This window comes from Canis lupus, assembly GCF_048164855.1.
Source record: "Canis lupus baileyi chromosome 5 unlocalized genomic scaffold, mCanLup2.hap1 SUPER_5_unloc_3, whole genome shotgun sequence".
NCBI classification, from domain to species: Eukaryota; Metazoa; Chordata; class Mammalia; order Carnivora; family Canidae; genus Canis; species Canis lupus.
The window spans coordinates 84811-99580 of record NW_027326410.1 but is presented as its reverse complement, the minus strand read 5'-3'; the positions used below and the strand labels follow the sequence as shown (position 1 = coordinate 99580).

Here is a 14770-nt window from a genome sequence, read left to right as displayed (position 1 = left end):
CCAGGCTATGCTGCAATGGCATACGATCTCAATGGTATCCTATCATGAATGTTTATTTCTCTCCCCACAAACACCAGCATAAGGCAAAAGACCTCTTCCATCTAGTAAGCGTAGGGTCCAGCTGTCATCATAGTGTGATGCTATTATGTATCAATACACAGACTCCACTGTCTGTAATGGGAAGAAAGGAATGGAGGATCCACAGGGGTTTTAGGGCCGGAAAGCCATCACATGGTCTCAAGCTAACTTTAAGGGAATCTGGAAGACCTAAGCAACCACCTGGAATACACAGAAAGCCCAAAATATTTCTGCCAACAAGCCCTACCGCCACTTTGAGGAGGGTAGCTATTTATTTATTTACTTATGTATAATGTTTCCAAGGGATATTTTACCTGAAGAATGCATTTTCTAGCTAAAAAAAAAAAAAAATATATATATATATATATATATATATATATATATATATATATATATATATAAAGGCACCGATCCAAAAATAAAGTGATTATTTCAAGGGGCGCCTGGGTGTCTCAGTCAGTTAAGTGTCTGGCTTTGGCCCAGGTCATGATCTCACACTGGGCTCCCCGCTTCTCCTTCTGCCTCTGCCCCTCCCCACTCCCACTTGTGCTTACTCTCTCCTTCTCAAATAAATAAAATCTTTAAATAACACGATTATTTCAAATCTAAGATTGCCTCATTCTGGTATGTTTCTGAGAATATCAAACTTTTATGGTTTGACCAAGATCAGGAAGACTGTTGATAGATTGATATACTGACTTGTCAGAATTGACAAAAAAGAACATCATCCCATGTAGATGTTGAGCTTCTATTCTAGAACAATAGTCCTAGGACAGGGTATAAAGTATTGGTGACCACCATTCATTCCACCCCTTTTCTAGTTGGCCTTCTCAGGTCATAGAGACTAGAAACTTAAGATCTACATTTTCCAGACTGCCTTGCAGCTTGAATTCTGAATGTGATCTAGGCTTGACAAATCAGATGTACTCTGCGGGAGACTTGGCATTTGGAAGTACGATAGAGGCCTTGCCTCTGCAGTTTTGATATGTCTTCTGGTAGGCCTCCTCACAGAGACATTTGAGGTTTTCCATGCTGCCCTCAGCTGTTCCAGTGGAGTGGGGCAGAGGGAGAGAGGAAATCTAAGCAGACTCCACGCTCAGGATGGAGCCACAGGCTGGGCTCAATCTCACAGCCCTGAGATCAGGACCTGAGACAAAATCAAGAGTCCCATGTATAACTGACTGAGCCACCCAGGCACCCCAATCTAAATGTTAGCTTGAATTACAAAATATAAAAATGTATTTGGTTTATGGTATTTGCAATACTGCATTTCCACATGTGAACTTTCTTTGTATAAAGTAATTTCATATATTCATGTTATGAAAAATTGGGACACCTGGGTAGCTCAGCAGTTGAACGTCTGCCTTGGGCTCAGGTCACGGTTCTGGGATCCTGGGATCGAGTCCCCCTTTAGGCTCCCTGCAAGGAACCTGCTTCTCTCTCTGTCTATGTCTCTGCCTCTCTCTCTCTCTGTCATGAACAAATAAAATCATTTAAAAAAAAAAGAAAAAGAAAAAATAAGTAGAGAAAAATAATTTCATCAAAGGGGAGTAAAATAAGTCTAAATCTAGTTATAAAGTGTGAATTAAAAATTCATAACTAAAGCAATCAGCAATTACAGGATAAGTCACCATTGTATATAGTATTCATATTTATATCGCAGTCTAGTCACTATGCTACAGAAATAGCTTTCTTATTTTGTTTTTACAAATATTTCTCTATACCAATAATACCCTTAAAATAGTTTTTCCATCTCTATCTATGTCCACTGCTTTCTGTAAAGACTGTATCTAACTGGGTACTATTTGTCTTTCTAGGTTAAGAAGAAAAGTCTGAAGTAAGCTATAACTAAGTTCTTTGCAACCTTGCTCTTCAACGTGTGGTTAAAAAAAAAAACACAAAGCAAATAAACAAAAAAAAGCAAAAATAGACCCATAAATACAGAATAAGCAAACTGGTGGATGCCAGAGGGCAAGGCAGTGGGGGGAGGGGCAAATGGGTGAAGGGGAGTGGGAGGTATATAGGTTTCCAGTTACAGAATGAATAAATCACAGGTATGAAAGTTACAGCATAGGGAATGTAGTCAGCGGTGTTGTAACAGTGTTGTATGGTGACAGATGGTAGTTATCCTTGTGGTGAACATAGGATAATGTACAGAGTTGCTGAATCACTATGTTGTACATTTAAAACTTATGTAACATTGTGTGTCAACTATACTTCAATTAAGCAAGCAAGCAAGACTATGGTCCTTGAACCATCAGCATCACCTAGGAGCTATTAGGAATGCAGAACATACCCAAATGTATGCATTAGGGATTTGGAGCAGAGCACAGATGTAATCAAAAGTTTAAAAGTACAAACTTTGAAGAAAAGTTAAAAGCTTCTAGAATTAAAATACTTAAAGGAAATTGAAAAATAATCTTCTAACCTTTGTCAGAGAATGGTTTCTGGCTAGTCACACTCTCTAGCATCAACCAGAAAAGTAATTAGTTCCATATAAAGGATGAGAGTTTCAGGCGAGGCATAAAATTAATAATGGAACATCTCTTTATTTGAGGGTCTTTAAAAATATATTGGGTAGAATCCCATCATGATCTAATTGTGGCCTTGACTAGATGTGGAAAGATAGATTATATAATTCTTTAAGGTCTTTTCTAACTAAACAGTCAATGAATGGTCTCTGTATAAATAAAATTCCATCGTGAAAATCAACTCAAGTACCTCGTACCTTCCGCCATGCTATTTTCCAAGCTTTGGCTGGAATATTCAGAAATACTGGCAGCTATATTACCTCTTCTGAAGAAAAAATAGGGAGTACAATTCTTGATCCTTTTCATACTGGCAGTTTTAAAGACTTTTAGTGCATTCCTCATACTTACTTGAATTCATATTCTTATGTACTTAATAAGTTATTTTCCTGCCAGTTTGACATATTAACTCATGTCTGAATTAAAGGCCTTATTAAATGTCTGAGTCAAGAACAGGAAGACTGATCAGAGATCTGTTGCTGAATCCCATGTGGTTTCTATCTGGTAACTTTAGGGTGGCCAACCATCCCTTTTTGCCTGGGACTGGAGTGTTTACCCAGACACGAGACTTTCAGTGCTGAAGTCAAGACATTCAGTAACATTACAATTCAATAATACATCTTTCTGTGAATGCATGCATGTATGCATGCTTATATATACCCGCTCACACACGTTTGTCATTTTCATGTTCTTCTTGGTTTACCGCTGCACCACCCAGGGATCCCTGACTTCACTTTAGAAGACAGAATAACAAGCAAATAAATATATACCTCTTTCCAATGTATGTGCTATGTGATGAGCTGCACCACTAAGCCAGTAGTCAGCTGTTTATCAACTCATTTTTTTAAAATGGGTAAGAAAAAATCTGAAGTTCCATATCTGCATTGTGAAATAAAAAAGAAAAATTCTCTAAATAGAGACATCTTATCTTGCCTATGGTACAAGAGAACAGTTAGTGAAATGGTGCCTCCCTTTCAGCCTTGTAAATCCATTTTTCCAAGAGTAAATTCATTTTCATCTTGTGAGGCTGACAGACTGAACTTCACACACTGCAACCGGGGAAGGGCATACTCTGAGCCAGGTGGCTCGTCATGTGTAATGAAAGGGATTTTCACCATCTTGTCAATCTCATTTTTTCAAAATATTCATAAAATTGTAGAATTGGCTGTATCTGTTTCTCTTAAGTAGCACTTCAGTGTAAAACAACTGATACTGAATTACTCAACTTAAAACTTTTTAGACCAGAAATGTTTCAAGGATATAGGAACATTGATTGAATCAGTGAAAATCCATGAATAGAGAATGATACTGAAAAAAGAAGCCCTCCTCACCAGATGTCACCATTTGAGGCAGTTATTAAGTAAGTTTTTTCCTTTGAAAACATGTATCTAATGGGGAATATTAAACATTTATTTTGCTGCCCCAGTTAGACTATATTACAGAGTAACCAAACCAAAACAAAACAAAACAACACCACTTGATGAAAGAAAGTGTTATTTCATAGAAAAGTATTACCTACTAAGAGAAAAGGAAGGATTGAATTAGATTTTAATCATTGTTGATCCCTAATGAAATTATTGACCTAGGCAAGGGTTGTCAAGTAGTGTTAAAAAGCATTAAGTGCATGTTTTATGGGGAATCTAACTGTTATAAAGTGCCAAAGCAATACTAAAGATTTCTTTCTAGTCACAGGAGAAAAACATAAGTGTACGTTCACAAAGCGACCAGATTTTCAACACCCGAATCCAGTGCTCAAATTTAGCCCCCTGAATGGTGGAGCCATCAAACATTATGTCTCCTGATGTGACACACAAAAAAACACAAACTGTCACCTGTGGCATATTCTAGCCAAAATGTTTAACATAACCTGAGCAGAAGTTTATTTTTTTATTTTTTTATTTTTTTTTTGAGCAGAAGTTTAAACCAAACTTTCAGCATAAGAAAATAGTGTGGATGGGGGAAGTTCAATGATAGCACCAGAAGACGCCCAGACAAAACCAAGACGAATCATTCTGTTGGGGTCCTTGGTCGGATCTGTTCAACAAGTCAGTGTACAATGGAGGAAAAAATTAAGGATGATGCTAGAATATAAGAAAACCAAGAGCCATAAAAGCTAGATTCAACACGTAGGACCTACTAGCTCTAAATGGTATTATGAAGATAATTGAGAAAATCTGATTCAAGATAGACTATTAGATAAGATTAAAATTTTGACTCACAAAGGGAAAGATCATTAGAAAACCAAGATACAAAACAACTTGCTTTGCAATCATTTCATTTTTTATAAAAATACATCCATATATAAAAAAGTATCTGAAAGCAAATCAAAAAGATATTAAAGATAATCTCCAATGGTGGGAATATAGTGCTTTTCTTTTCTTAATTTTTGCTTATCTTATTTTCTAGCTTTCTCAAGGTAGCAGTGTTTGTAACAATAAGATTGTGTGTGTGTGTGTGTGTGTGTGTGGTTTAAAAACTATAAGAATTAAACACTGAGGGTGGGAGTGCCCATGATTTAATGCCCTTAGAATTTTAGACCTCTCTGGTACCTCACACTGATTACTGCAATAATTTTCAATGACTTTAAACAGAGAACTCTTAATCTTCGGTAAGGACTATTGGTGAAGATTTGCTCATCTCCTTTTGTTTATTGCTAATAATATACTTCTGAACATAAGAAAGTGATTCTGTTTTAAAGGAAGAAAGGAATTAAAAACAGAAGAACAATGAAAGGAAATCTGTGAAGAGGGTATTGGGCAAGGACAGAAGTGAGGAAAGAGATAGGAAGCACATGATACCTATTTTGAAGTATGATGATACACACGTGAATGAAGTCTCTGCAGCCCGTACCTCTCCACCTAGCTATCTTCAAATCATCCCTTTGGGAAACTTTCTGTCTTTCCAAGTCTCTGCACGCTGTTTTAGCCCTAAAAACAATCTCAACGTGCTATATTAACTACCTACCCACTTACCTCTTTCTGTCTAGACTGAGGGCAAGGGACAGATTTTTGAAACCACTGTATCTCAAGAATCAAGCACAATGCCTGGAATAGAATGGATGCTAAAGTATTGACTCAATCAGAGGAAGCCCTCCAAGAAAACATAAACTAATATTTATAATGGGGCAAGAAATTGCCCCAGCCACTAATATTGCATCTCTATATGTCACAGAAATTAAAGAAACACATTCTGAAGTAAATGAGATCCAAAACAACCGGGGAAATCCTGCCAAGAAGGCTGTAGTCAAAAAAAAAAAAAAAAAAAAAGAAGGCTGTAGTCTTCAGGAAATCAATGCTCCACAAGATCAGCTGACAAGATCAGCTATTTTAGCCTCTGCTCTATTTGCAGATTTAAGATTGCAGAGGGCACCTTCCACAGGAGATTGGTCGGTTTCCTGAGTGTGTAGCATTCAGCCCCCCAGGCACCCTCTAGTACCTCCTCCATCTTACTGGGAAGTCAGAGTTGAGTCATAATCGTAGGTCCAGGGCCAGGCCTGCATTTTAAATCCCCAGATCCACAAATGAAATCCCTAACATGCCAGACTCCTGGCTCCATTATTTAGTAGCTATATGACCTTGAACTCAGATTCCTCATCCAGAAAAACCTGATTCTAGGACTGTGCCAGGACATTGTGTAAGAAATGAAGTGATTCATATAAAACCCTGGACAGTGCCTGGCACCTAAGGGTTCCATAATTATGAGCTCTTGCTATTGTTACTATTCTCCCTCACAGTAAAGAATTCCACTACGCACCCAATTATCCCAGAGGCCTCCATACCCTTCCCACAGTGAATTGGCAATGTCAGCAATTAGCATCCATGACTGCTCTTTTTTTATGGGATACAAATGAAAGCAGTGGACATAAAACACAGGTCTCCCAATATCTAGCTTATGCTCACTTCTTGGCAGCCTCATCATTTTCACCATTTCCTTTACAACTCTGAAACTTCAGCTTTAAAAGCCATGGTCATTTGTTTATCTTCTTGAGGATATGACTTTCAATGGGAATCTACCTTAGCTGTTATTTAAGAACAAAAAGCATAAAACACTCTTCATCTGCCCCCTTCAGGTAAAGATGACATTTAACAATAATTGAGAAAGTAACTGTTTTCCAAAAGACACTCATGATTTACAAGTGTACCCACCATTGTGTGATTTTGCTCCTTAAAATGACTTGTATTGCCTATTGAAACTCCGATCACACTTTAAAAACTTGAAAACAGAAATTTTCACATCTTTTTAAAAATTTCTCAAAGAGTTTAAGCGAATTATTAAAGTCAGTTGTTGAAAATAAAAATGCAACATGTGATTAATTTATAAGAACTGATTGATATCAAGGAAGACTTGTAAGCATAATTTTTTTTAAAAGATTTTATTTATTTATTCATGAGAGACACAGAGAGAGACAGAGACACAAGCAAAGGGAGAAGCAAGCTCCATGCAGGAAGCCTGATGTAGGAATCGATCCTGGGACTCCAGGATCACACCCTAGGCCGGTGCTAAACCGCTGAGCCACCCAGGGATCCCCAAAGACTTGTAAGCATAATTTTAAGCAAACTCTTCTTTTAATTGTGGGTGGGCCGAAAACAAATGGTAAATGTGGTCTGAAATTGACCTATTCTGTGTGAATCTGTCTTGTCTTGAAGTATCTTTTTTTGAGATGACATGAAAAACAAGTCTCTAATTAACCTGAACTTGAGCCCCAACTTTTAAATTATTATTAAGCCAAGATTTTTTTAATTATGAAGCAATTCAAATTATAAAACTTTCACTAAAACCTGTTGATCATATTAATATATATTTACTTATTAACAATTATATTTTGCTGGAAGCAAAAAATATTTTTGTTTCACTGAGAGAAAAAGATATTTTAAAAATATTACTTACCTTTGCCTTTAAAAAAATTTTTTTTTGTGTTTTAGAATTAACATGATATAATAGGACAATAGTGCACATAGACTATTTACAAATACATGATTATATATTAGAGACGTCTGCCCAAAATATTTTTTACTAATCAGGGTGTATAATTTAAAAAGCTTAAGCGCCACTGCCCTAAATCAATTTTTTCCCTAAGTATGGTTTGAGAAACATCTGTGTTAGCATTGCCATAGGGCCTAAGCCCAGGAAACCTGACTTTCAGCATGTATAGTTGGGATCTGGAATGTGCATTTTTAACAAGTACCCCTGCTTAAGGCAGTTCACAAGCTACATGTTGAAAAACATGGTGTTGAAGGAAATAAAAAGCATTTTGTGGAGCTCATGATTGCCTGTGAATAAGGCTGGTAAGTGGTAGTAGCCATATGCAGTGCCCATAATCAGCTGTCTCCTCATTCATCTTAAGGGAAATAATTTGCAAAGCTGACTTCGCGGGATCCCTGGGTGGCGCAGCGGTTTGGCGCCTGCCTTTGGCCCAGGGCGCGATCCTGGAGACCCGGGATCGGATCCCACGTCGGGCTCCCGGTGCATGGAGCCTGCTACTCCCTCTGCCTGTGTCTCTGCCTCTCTCTCTCTCTCTCTGTGACTATCATGAATAAATAAATAAAATCTTTAAAAAAAAAAAAAAACAGAAAAGCTGACTTCGCTCAAGTGTATAATCCCCTGACCCTCAGTGAAAATATTGTTTCCTAAGAACGGCTCTGTAATAATTGCCCCTCTTAAAAATGTATGTTGCCCTGTTAAAAATGACACTCCTTTCTGTCACTTCAGGTGTTGTCACATGCATTAATCATTGTAGGCTCATCAGAGGATAAACTCATGGGAATTATTCAGTAAGTGTGATTTCATTTTGATTCATCAGAGAACCCAAGTTTAATAAATTTTTTAGAAGTCAGTTAATCAGTACGTAAATAAATGCAAAAAATTTAAAAGCACTCGAAACAACCAGTATCACCCTTAGACCCAGGCAAGGGGCCACTGTCCTGAACCTTTCTTTGAAAGTACCTACATCACACACATGTGTGCAGGTAACTATATTAAAGAGCACACAGTGCCTCTGTTGTATAGGACTTAGCACTCATTAGAATGACTTTAAACCAAAAAATCTGCTGTTGTGACCAATACCATTCAGGGCCCATAGGAATTCTTCTACACATTGTTTGTTGTATAACCTGAGGATAAAAGGTAATCACTTCCAAATATTGGAAAGGTTTTGGTTATCCTGCTAAGAACATTAGAGGTGAGCATTTCTTTCAAGAGCAGAGAGAAAAGATAAGTTAATCAACTCAGCAAATCCTCTGAATGCAATCTAGCCTTGCTTCATATAGTATTTGTTTTCCAGAAGTGCCTGGCATCACTTTCTTGCTTCTCCAATACAAGATATTCAATGTTTAGCAAATCTTTGCAGTGGTTGCACCTGGCAGTGACAGAACATTTTGCAATATTAAACAATTTATAACACTTAAAGATTGATAAGTGTGTAGATCTAGACTGTCATTCATGAAATCAGATATCAATACTTTACACTGACAACCAGCTATGCCTTGAACACTAGCATGAACAGATAATTTTATTTATATGGAATATTCTAAATTAATTTTCCAAAATATTAAATAAAATTTCAGCTTTATTTAAAATCCTATATTCATTAATTATTAATTTTTCTTTTCTATTTGAATGTTACATATAATGTTTTAGAATGAAATAGCACTTCATAACAATATATATTAAAAATATATAAACTATATTAAAATAACTTTAAACCTAAAATTTTCTATATTTGCTTTAATGTACATTCTTGATGAAAATATATTCACTTATTTCATATATTCAATATATCTTGGACACTTTTAGTAGAATTACTTTTTATTTGAATTCCTTCAGAACACAAGTTATGAGAGCATATCGATCATAATAACACAGTGATCTTTACTGAAATGAAGACAAGGAAAATAAATTTAACTAAATAAATACATAATAAATTACAAATTGTGTCTCTTTCATTTTATTACTCATTTAACATTGCTAGTCCAACAACAAAACATCCAGACATGTGCAGTAACAATTAAACCAACTTGTCTTCAATATTTTTCAAAGAAAAATCATAACTTTAAATAGTTTTTGATTTTTCATCATGATAGTATAGTTGTCAAGGTAGAGGGATGTGACATATTTTATTTAACAGTGTTTTTAGCTTGATTTGTAACTTTTAAATATTTAGACATATGGTGTGTAGGCGTCCATTTGTACTTTTGCCTTGGACTACACGAATATTAGAGGGAGGCCTAGAAGCTATCCCAAACAAAAACAAGACAAAACAAAACAAGACAAGACAAAACAGCAAGAAATTCATGAAGTTGTAGGAGCCACTATCATCTCTTTAGGCCTCTCAGTCAAACGACTGGTTTTCACCCCACTTGGGATATGCCACTTACAATCATGCTGTGTCTATTCCTATAACAGAGCAACATTTCCAGATCGCTGGGGGTGTTCCAAAGTATGTTGTTTTTCATTGCTGAACCACTTCACCGCCTGGTAGGAAGGATGTTCTCCAGATTGAGAGAACCCACAGAAGAGTCAGCAGTTATTAGCTTTTGAGTGTGAACACACACATGAAATTTAACAGGAAGTACAGCCTTTTGCAATGATGTCGGAGCTGTGGGAAGTCAGCACATTCTGGGTGACACTGAGAGTCTATCTGCTCCCCACCAAGGTCACATACAGAAAGGAAAGCAAACACACTGGTGTCAAATTTCCTGCTGCTGCATGAGGAGCCAAAAGGTGTGCAACCACGTATTTAGCTGTGCCTACAATGATGCAGTCAAGTAACGTTCTTTCTCTCTACCCTTCCAGTGTACCTTCAGAGAGGCGGTTAGTCAGAATTAGGTGATTCAGCAAATGAGCTCTGGCACCTGCCTGACGGCATTCAAATCCTAACTCCAACAGTGATCAACCCGTGACTTAGGGCAATTCTAGGCCTAGGCGTCCTCTTCTACAAAATGGGCACTAATAGGTGCTTACCCCAAAGGATGGCTGTGAGAATGACATGAGTTAAGTGCCTACGATGGTACATGGGCATGTAGTAAGTGCCATGTGCATGTGATGTAAATTTTTTTATTCCATAACTATGTCCCCATTTATAAGAGTCCAGAAGAGCAGCATTAGGACATTCTGTCTTGAGCTGACCGCTACTGCAGGTCCAAGAAAAAAAAAACTGTGATATTTGGATATTACAGGGCTTCTCTTATCCTAGACTTTGGGCTATTTAAATTGCACAATTCATTGGCATAAACACCTTTTTTCCTTTTCCCTTTCTTGTATAGCCCACACTCCCTTCTAAAACAGGATTTGTAGTAGCTGACAACATCAAAGCACACTTAGCAAAGATCAATGAATATCAAAACAAACAGATAGCTAATTACTTAGGATCACTGTATAGTTCTAGGTGAAGGCCCAACTGCTCCACCCCACCACTCCACCCCAATAAGTTGCCTGCCGGGGTAGTCTGGAGCCGAGACACTTGGGCAAGAATTGGTCTTAGGAGAGAGGTAGAGGCTTCTCTCTCAAGAATTACCTCACTGCCACATATGACAAGTTTATTCTCAAAACTTGTCTCTTCCAAACCCCCTCTCCCTTCAAGAGTTTTCCAAAAGAGTGTAAAGGTGGAGGACCAGAGGCAGGTTTCAGGAAGGCCTGGACCAGGAAAGATGAGCTAACAACTCCTGTGTTTACTCTTGCTGTTTTTTTTTTTTTTCCAATGGAAGCCCTAAAAATCTCTCTTGAAACCCAGAGGTTTTTGGCATAAAACTTGAAAATGTCTGATGTAAGAGGTGAAAATGCTGTTTTTCAATCAGGCTCAAATTTCTGAAATAATGATCTTTTTGCATGTTTTCAGGAAGGATGTTGGTAATATGGTTACAAAATTTTTAGCAGACACATAAAATGGCCCTTCTATCGTCTTTATGCTCCCTCATGCAATTTCTACAGATGATTTACAGATTTACTGGATTCAAGCAATCTTTATATCAGACACCTTAGAACATTTTAGATGAGGTATGTTTGTTTTCTGGGGCTTTCTTAACAAGTTTCTAAGCTAGGCAAGGATCATGTCTTTTAAATCAAATTCAATGCAGTTCTTGGCACAGGATTTTGCATGCAGGTGTCCCATAAATGTTTACTGTTGATTATTTTAAAAGAAAACAATGGAAAAAATAGTTTGAATTTTGTGGGGTTTGGGGGAGAGGCAGGAGGAAGTGAGCTAGAAAACAGTAATCCTTATAAATTAATCACCATTTTTCCATGACTTAAAAAAAACATAAGCATCAAAACCCAAACAATACCGTGTCTAAAGGTATGTCAATACTTTTTTTTTAAAGGGGGTTAAAATACAAAAAGAACAGCATTAAAAATATTGTGAAAATAATTAGGCTGATTCTCTAAACATATTTAACACATTCTCAGGAGGAGAGGGGAGAAAGCATGCTTTCTTGACATCTTTTGAGTTCCCTCTGTTTGGGAAAGCCTCCAGTCATCTAAAAGTGCTTTGCTTAAGCCCGCTGGCGGTAACTTTGTACAGGTGTGCATTATGGAGCATATAGGCTAAGTTCCCTTTGTCAAGAAACCCCAAAGTACTGTGACTTCAAGAAGGGGAAGTCTATTGGTCCCTCATAAGAGTCCAGAGCTGAATAGCCCAGGTGCGGGGGGCCAGCAAAATCAACCTCCCGTCAAATCTAGCCTGCTGTCTGTTTCTGTTCCTGAGGTAAGAACAGTTTGTACATATTTAAATGACTGGAAAAAAAAAAGTCAAGGGAAGTATATTGTGTTGCACATGAAAATTACATAAAGCTCAATCTTCGGTGTCCATTAAATAGTTTTACAGCAACACAGCAACACTCATTCATTGACTCATTCATACTCAAGCATTATCTACAGCTGCTTTCACACTGCAGTGGCAGAGTTGAACGGGGAACTTATGACCCACAAAACCTCACACATTTACTGTCCAGCCATTCCCAGAAAGAGTTATCTGAGCCCAAGCCCGGAAGCTCTCATCCATGTGGTCCATTCAAAGCCCCAGGTTCCTTTCATCTTGTGACTCTCTGCTGTTCTTTGAGTTGTTATCTGATCAATAGATGTGGGTCACTGTCACATCCGTGTTCCAGCCCTTGGTAACAGGGAAGAGTTAAAGAAGACAAGCAATTTCTTTTTAAGCAGATTAAGCAAAAGTTGAATACATCACTTTTGCTCACACGCATTCCTTTGGTGAATTTATTCAAATAAACCACACATACATGAAAACAGAATAAAAATGAAAGCAGGGAGGATGGATGGGGTGGTGGGGTCAGCCAAAAGCTTGATACAGCATGAAGTACATAGAGTAATTGCATCTTAAAACTCTATTGAGTACCTGAAGTCCATTTGGTTCCAAACATAGAGTCATACTAGCTGGTGATCAAAAGTCTTCACTATATTTAAATGGCCACGTTTTGATATGCAAGCAAATTGATTTTCAAGATAGAATAGTCTCCTGGGAGAAATTCTTGTATTTCAATGCACATTTTGAGGACAAAACGTTCTCCAGATTTCACCTCAAGATTCCACAATATAGTATATTTTCATGTGTATAATGGAGTAGAGACTCTGTGATTATTGGTGGCTACCGAAGATATTTTGGAATGAAACGAAAAGATGAAGTGTTAGTGCTTCACGGTTACTTCAGGCCCTGTCTCAAGCTCTGGGAAGTAGAAGAAGAACATTAACCCACCTGGATCTCAGCTCTACTGACTGTTCATTATTTGTATTTCTGTACTTTTTATGTAGCTAACGTTTTGAGGAGTGTTGGCAACAAAATATTTGCATGTTTGTCCAGAGTGAATTCGACTAATATGCAAGCAGATTGAAGGTTCTCATATTGACTGGTTGCTTTGTGAAAAAAAAAAAAAAAAGTAATTCGCATTCCATTAAGTATTGAGCAAGAAAAAAAAAAGATGCATTTTACTTTTTCAAATGATGGATGGCAGGGACTCATCACTTTTACAAATAACCTTATATTGCTGGTGGTCAGTTACCACTTGGTTATGTGATGCATTTGAAAAGCTCTGTACAGCCGTCCTCTACTCTGGAGACTATGGCTGCCCGAAACTGCTCTCCTGCTTCGAGCAGGACACGACAAAATAAAAGGCAGCTTCGTCCTAGAACAGTGTTGAATTAGCCTTCTAAATTAGAACCATAACCAGGCCATGCATATTACTATTTCGATACTTGACATGCTCTGAAATTAGAAACAGAATAATATTGGAAGTCTTTGGAGCGCAAGATGGTTTTAAAATTTTGAAGATTAAATTTATTACAGCCTTTTGGGTGTTTTGCAACATCTCTTAGACCAATCTACATTGGAAAGGAATTCGCCATGTACACCAGAAAAGGAATTTCAAATCAGTGGGGGAAAACTCTTTAAGGGACACCACAGGAATAACTAGCTATTCAACTGAAGAAGAGAAAAGAATCAAGTTAGATTTCCACCTCACAACATATACAGATTAATTCCAAGAGGATTAAAGAGCCAAGTGAAAATAATTTTTTAAAACCATTAGAAGAAAATAAAAACACAAAATACAGACACAAAATTGTAAGGAAGACACAAAACCAAGAATTCATAAAGGAAAATGCAGACCTATTGACCTATATTCACCTTTAAACCCCCTATAAGGCAAAATCAAAATAGGCAAAAGGCAGATGTCAGACCAGGTAACATATTTGCACTATATAAAACATATATATCATGGAAAAATGATTTATAAAGGATCTTTATAAAATTAACAAGGCATCTAATAAAATTATAAGCAAGTTTCTTTAATTAAGAAATACAAATGGCTTATAAACAAATGAAAATCTTCTCACACAATAAGACACTATTTTACTCATCAGACTGGCAAACATTATGATGTCCAAATATATGAAATGCTATGTAGCACGTCAGCAAACGGGGACTTTAGGGGCATAGATTGGAGGGAAATTAGGAAATATCTATCAAAATTTTTAAATCATGTCTCCTTCAACCCAGGAATTTCACATCTGTATAGCGATTCCTAGAAACATGCTTACACTTGTGCAGAAATAGTCCAACAAAGGTGTTTAATGTTTATTATAGTGAGAATTGAAAAGGCAGAAATGATGATGGAGAATGACTAAATGGATTATGGAGCATCATGTAAGACTTAAAAATA

General features: G+C 37.1%; 1 protein-coding gene and 1 long non-coding RNA gene across 3 annotated transcripts in view; one reads left to right on the top strand and one right to left on the bottom strand.

The window, feature by feature from the left end:
• The window catches only part of LOC140629411 (outer dynein arm-docking complex subunit 2-like), a 272107-nt gene extending 270070 nt beyond the window's left edge, over positions 1-2037 (top strand). For both annotated transcript variants that reach the window (XR_012027242.1, XR_012027241.1), the window contains one exon: positions 1896-2037. The gene's annotated coding sequence lies outside the window, so the exon portion shown is untranslated. The remainder of the gene's footprint in view (positions 1-1895) is intronic.
• Positions 1-14770, bottom strand: part of LOC140629416 (uncharacterized) — a 187166-nt gene that overhangs the window by 165941 nt on the left and 6455 nt on the right. The window lies entirely within an intron of this gene.